This window comes from Schistocerca cancellata, unplaced genomic scaffold, assembly GCF_023864275.1.
Source record: "Schistocerca cancellata isolate TAMUIC-IGC-003103 unplaced genomic scaffold, iqSchCanc2.1 HiC_scaffold_940, whole genome shotgun sequence".
Taxonomy (NCBI): domain Eukaryota; kingdom Metazoa; phylum Arthropoda; class Insecta; order Orthoptera; family Acrididae; genus Schistocerca; species Schistocerca cancellata.
Window position 1 is genome coordinate 10,001 of NW_026046948.1, and position 5,000 is coordinate 15,000.

A 5,000-nucleotide genomic window follows, 5' to 3' on the forward strand; every position below is an offset into this window, starting at 1 on the left:
CCAACGTCCGGTGCATCCTCTCCGCCACAGTACACCATCCACACTATGATAACCACACCAGGGGGTCCAATTATAAAATAGAATATCCCACCCGTCCAACATCCACAATTGCTCAGATAAGCCACCAACACCCACACATGTCCTACACAGGGGTGCACCCAACACCACCACACTGCCTCCTGTTACGGCACAGAAACAATGGCAGGAATGAATCACACAGGTCTGCCACTCCCTTGCCGCAACCACAGACGCGGCGCGCCTCCAGTCACGAGCGAAAAGCGCATCCTGACGAGACAGAACTGCTGTGACATACTGACGCTGCCTCAGACATTCACTTACAATGATCACTACCAACGAACCTGCCCCCCCCCCCCCCCCCCCAAACACACTATCTCTTACCATGTTGTGTACTGTAATCCAACCCATTTTGCACCTTAACCTAACCAAATTTGTAACGCAATTTGTACCGCAATGTAACGCAATTTGTACCGCAATGTAACGCAATTTGTACCGCAATGTAACGCAATTTGTAACGCAATTTGTGTCTTAACCTAACCCACGTTGTGCCTTAACCTAACCCACGTTGTGCCTTAACCTAACCCACGTTGTGCCTTAACCTAACACACGTTGTGCCTTAACGTAACCCACGTTGTGCCTTAACGTAACCCACGTTGTGCCTTAACGTAACCCACGTTGTGCCTTAACGTAACCCACGTTGTGCCTTAACGTAACCCACGTTGTGCCTTAACGTAACCCACGTTGTGCCTTAACGTAACCCACGTTGTGCCTTAACGTAACCCACGTTGTGCCTTAACCTAACCCACGTTGTGCCTTAACCTAACCCACGTTGTGCCTTAACCTAACACACGTTGTGCCTTAACGTAACCCACGTTGTGCCTTAACGTAACCCACGTTGTGCCTTAACGTAACCCACGTTGTGCCTTAACGTAACCCACGTTGTGCCTTAACGTAACCCACGTTGTGCCTTAACGTAACCCACGTTGTGCCTTAACGTAACCCACGTTGTGCCTTAACCTAACCCACGTTGTGCCTTAACCTAACCCACGTTGTGCCTTAACCTAACCCACGTTGTGCCTTAACGTAACCCACGTTGTGCCTTAACGTAACCCACGTTGTGCCTTAACGTAACCCACGTTGTGCCTTAACGTAACCCACGTTGTGCCTTAACGTAACCCACGTTGTGCCTTAACGTAACCCACGTTGTGCCTTAACGTAACCCACGTTGTGCCTTAACGTAACCCACGTTGTGCCTTAACGTAACCCACGTTGTGCCTTAACCTAACCCACGTTGTGCCTTAACGTAACCCACGTTGTGCCTTAACCTAACCCACGTTGTGCCTTAACCTAACCCACGTTGTGCCTTAACCTAACCCACGTTGTGCCTTAACCTAACCCACGTTGTGCCTTAACCTAACCCACGTTGTGCCTTAACCTAACCCACGTTGTGCCTTAACCTAACCCACGTTGTGCCTTAACCTAACCCACGTTGTGCCTTAACCTAACCCACGTTGTGCCTTAACCTAACCCACGTTGTGCCTTAACCTAACCCACGTTGTGCCTTAACCTAACCCACGTTGTGCCTTAACCTAACCCACGTTGTGCCTTAACCTAACCCACGTTGTGCCTTAACCTGCTCTGTAATTGGCATATGACACGTTACATTAATCTAGTGTTGTCTAACCACAACCCTCTGAATATAGTTCGCTACTCGCACCGCCCACCCTCTTGTGTGTCGTTTCATGTTGAACACTTCGCAAGTGTTGCTTACTTTTTACATGCTCCCGCTGTACACTGTAATGTGGACAACTGCAGGATGTACATCGCCCCCCCCCCTCCACCCTGCCTTCGCACGCTGGTCGTTCAGGTGCTTGCGTGTTCAATGCCCTTCGCAGCTGTTCACTGGCATTCGCATGTCGAAGCGCTCAGTCTACGTCGTGGTACGGCCTGTGTCCACTGTCCGCTGATATCGTAAGCTTAATCCTCACATTGTACTGCACATAGGTCCGTATGTACTGAATGATACGCTGTGGCACATGTGTGACCGTACGACTGCGCCCAACAACAGCGAACCATACGGTCCAAATGTTGTGCACTCAGCCACGTGCCGTCTCCCCATAACAGCTACATTGCAGTGTGGTACGCCATAGAGACGTGTGGGAGTAACGGACGCCCTGGATGGCGATCAGCATGAGCCGTCTGTTGATGTAGTGGCGCGTGTATTCAAACGTAGTCGTCTCTTCTCACACAGTGTGATAGCATGGTGCACCGCGTTCCACATCTGCGACATGGTACAGATGCTGGTTGACAGTCGGTCTCGTAATGGACATCGCATACGTAGGGGGCCACCTCCCACGTGTTCTCTAGTCGTGCACATTTTGTTGCGTGTATGTGGGCAGACGTAGTGTGTCGTGACACCTAACAGACAGGTATGCAATAATCGTTGCATTTGCAAACTGGGATGGACGTCTACGTTTGCTGGTGACGTGACGCAACGCAAATGAACAACTGGTAAACCCATTGTGGTGCGGTTGTTGTTGCTGGAGGTAAATCAGTAAGGGCAAATCTGTGTGTGAAGCGATACGCGGCGGTGGCTGGGTGGGACCGTCCCCGGCCGGTGAGGGGGGGCCGCCCGGCGTGCTGGCCGCGCGGTGCGTGGGCGCACGCGCTACAGCCGGCTGGTGGGGGCGCCCAGTGGCAGGCGCGCCGGCCGACGGACGCGGCAGGCGGCGCAGCTGCGCGCCGGGGCACCCTGCGCGCGGCGCCGGGCGGCCAAAGTGGGTCCTCGCGGGCCCGGTGCGAAGCGCGGTGGACATCTGCAGTGTGCTGGTCCGACTGAGGACTGTGTGCGTTGAGGATGCGCCGCCGCCCGGCACTCGGCGCCGCGACGCCGTCTGCTGCTCGGTCGCCCCAGCGGTTCTCGCTGGTGGTTTGTATCGCAGTTGTGCAGACGTGTTGGCACGTGCGCTGTGCTGGGAGAGTTCGCTTCGGCACCCACGTGGGGCCTTTGCCCTTCTGTGGCGCTGGCGTTGGAGCTGCCGGTCACCGTAGGTGGCGCGTGTTGTCTCCCGCCGGCAATGCCACGACAGCACGCTCCCGGGCCTCTGTCGGCAGCGGCAAGCTCAGTTGGGAGCACGGGTGGTCGCACCTAAAGCGTCTACTCGCCTAACTCCGGGCGATTGCGCCTCTCTCGAACCCGACCAAGTACTTAGGACGGCGCTGCGCGCCGCCGGGACCTGAGAGGGTTTCGAGGTGTATTGTGCAGGGGAGCTCAGCCTCCTCCTGTTTGCAGAATAATTGAGCGGACGCTTGCGTGTTCGCGCGGGCCCCTGGGACACACTCCCGGGCGGCCGGCTGCTCAGCTCTAGTTGACGCAGCTCCCTGGTTGATCCTGCCAGTAGTCATATGCTTGTCTCAAAGATTAAGCCATGCATGTCTCAGTACAAGCCGCATTAAGGTGAAACCGCGAATGGCTCATTAAATCAGTTATGGTTCCTTAGATCGTACCCACGTTACTTGGATAACTGTGGTAATTCTAGAGCTAATACATGCAAACAGAGTCCCGACCAGAGATGGAAGGGACGCTTTTATTAGATCAAAACCAATCGGTCGGCTCGTCCGGTCCGTTTGCCTTGGTGACTGAATAACTTTGGGCTGATCGCACGGTCCTCGTACCGGCGACGCATCTTTCAAATGTCTGCCTTATCAACTGTCGATGGTAGGTTCTGCGCCTACCATGGTTGTAACGGGTAACGGGGAATCAGGGTTCGATTCCGGAGAGGGAGCCTGAGAAACGGCTACCACATCCAAGGAAGGCAGCAGGCGCGCAAATTACCCACTCCCGGCACGGGGAGGTAGTGACGAAAAATAACGATACGGGACTCATCCGAGGCCCCGTAATCGGAATGAGTACACTTTAAATCCTTTAACGAGTATCTATTGGAGGGCAAGTCTGGTGCCAGCAGCCGCGGTAATTCCAGCTCCAATAGCGTATATTAAAGTTGTTGCGGTTAAAAAGCTCGTAGTTGGATTTGTGTCCCACGCTGTTGGTTCACCGCCCGTCGGTGTTTAACTGGCATGTATCGTGGGACGTCCTGCCGGTGGGGCGAGCCGAAGGCGTGCGACCGCCTCGTGCGTGTTCGTGCGTCCCGAGGCGGACCCCGTTGAAATCCTACCAAGGTGCTCTTTATTGAGTGTCTGGGTGGGCCGGCACGTTTACTTTGAACAAATTAGAGTGCTTAAAGCAGGCAAGCCCGCCTGAATACTGTGTGCATGGAATAATGGAATAGGACCTCGGTTCTATTTTGTTGGTTTTCGGAACCCGAGGTAATGATTAATAGGGACAGGCGGGGGCATTCGTATTGCGACGTTAGAGGTGAAATTCTTGGATCGTCGCAAGACGAACAGAAGCGAAAGCATTTGCCAAGTATGTTTTCATTAATCAAGAACGAAAGTTAGAGGTTCGAAGGCGATCAGATACCGCCCTAGTTCTAACCATAAACGATGCCAGCCAGCGATCCGCCGCAGTTCCTCCGATGACTCGGCGGGCAGCCTCCGGGAAACCAAAGCTTTTGGGTTCCGGGGGAAGTATGGTTGCAAAGCTGAAACTTAAAGGAATTGACGGAAGGGCACCACCAGGAGTGGAGCCTGCGGCTTAATTTGACTCAACACGGGAAACCTCACCAGGCCCGGACACCGGAAGGATTGACAGATTGATAGCTCTTTCTTGATTCGGTGGGTGGTGGTGCATGGCCGTTCTTAGTTGGTGGAGCGATTTGTCTGGTTAATTCCGATAACGAACGAGACTCTAGCCTGCTAACTAGTCGCGTGACATCCTTCGTGCTGTCAGCGATTACTTTTCTTCTTAGAGGGACAGGCGGCTTCTAGCCGCACGAGATTGAGCAATAACAGGTCTGTGATGCCCTTAGATGTTCTGGGCCGCACGCGCGCTACACTGAAGGAATCAGCGTGTCTTCCTAGGC

At 54.0% G+C, this 5,000-nt stretch overlaps 1 non-coding gene across 1 annotated transcript in view; it reads left to right on the forward strand.

Annotated features, from left to right (window-relative positions):
- Positions 1-3,396: 3,396 nt before the first annotated feature.
- LOC126149653 (small subunit ribosomal RNA) overlaps positions 3,397-5,000 on the forward strand; it is a 1,907-nt gene continuing 303 nt past the window's right edge. The window contains exon 1 of the ribosomal RNA XR_007531014.1: positions 3,397-5,000. This exon is cut by the window's right edge and continues 303 nt beyond it. This is a non-coding gene — a ribosomal RNA (small subunit ribosomal RNA).